We start from the raw sequence: 1,164 nt of genomic DNA on the forward strand, positions 1-1,164 counted from the left end.
ATAATATTTGAAATACTAATAAAGAACAAAAACATTTGGATCTTTGCTTAGAAAACCTGATTTTGTGCTTTATTTTTATCAGATTTTAACTTATGTAGGTTTGGTTTGTATCTATGGTGCCATTTGACTTACAGTGAAATGAAAACAAACAAAAAAGCAATCCAAGCGGGGGAGAAAAATATGATTTCTGTGGCTTCCAAGTTTAATAACCGCAAACTAAATATAGTCAGAGAGGGGTAGAGTACCAAAAAAAATATAGGTAAGAGAAGCACTACTTTCAATATTCCTTTTTTTTAATGAAAGAATTCCTAAAATACAATTGAGGAAGGTATGATTTCAGTTTTTTTGGCAATGAGCAATAAAAAATGTTATGAAAGGATGAAGAGAAAGAGGGAAAAAAAATCCAAAACAAAAGAATACTTAACAATTATAAAAGAGAATAACAATTATTAACTAGAATGCTTTGTAATAAAATGCAAGCATTGAAGTGTTGACCAAGGAGAAATTAGAAAGAAGGTCCAATGTATGGGACCTAGGGTTTTCAAAGGAGTAAGCAATTGGCCATATTTGTCTTAAAATAAAAGTAATCTTCTCCTTCACAAATATTGGTCCTTTTTCTTCAGTGATGGTAAGGAAGCAAAGTCGATGATTTCAACTGTAATCCTTTTAATAACGATGTTTGGATCTCAGTCCACTACTGGATGATGGATGGAAAGCACCAGAAAACATGAAAATGATTTACTTTTTCCTTTTCTTCCCACAAACTCTCCTGCTGTTCATTTGCATTATGCTGGAGTTCAAAGCAATCTGATCATGTTCTTGCCCTTCTGAGGCTTTGTGAAGGCAAATCTTTGTTTTGCACGATCCAATATGACGTCACAAACCTAAAAACATAATGTACCAGTTTAATAATGGAGAAGCTATTAGTCGGCTTTATATATTTCTAATATATAAAAACTGTTTATTTTCTGAGAATGTGTTTATTTAAGAGCAACTATTCAAATGATCAGACACCTAGAAAGAGTAGACCATATCATATTGTTTTCCATGTGAATCCCAGATTGTTTATGGTTCTTTGCCTGCAAACTGCACAAAAGAACCTGCATTAACAATTTACTACCAATGTTCAAATTATAGATAGATAGATAATAGATAGATAGATAA

This window comes from Cyprinodon variegatus, unplaced genomic scaffold (genome assembly GCF_000732505.1).
Source record: "Cyprinodon variegatus isolate N-32 unplaced genomic scaffold, C_variegatus-1.0 Scaffold57, whole genome shotgun sequence".
Classification (NCBI taxonomy): Eukaryota; Metazoa; Chordata; class Actinopteri; order Cyprinodontiformes; family Cyprinodontidae; genus Cyprinodon; species Cyprinodon variegatus.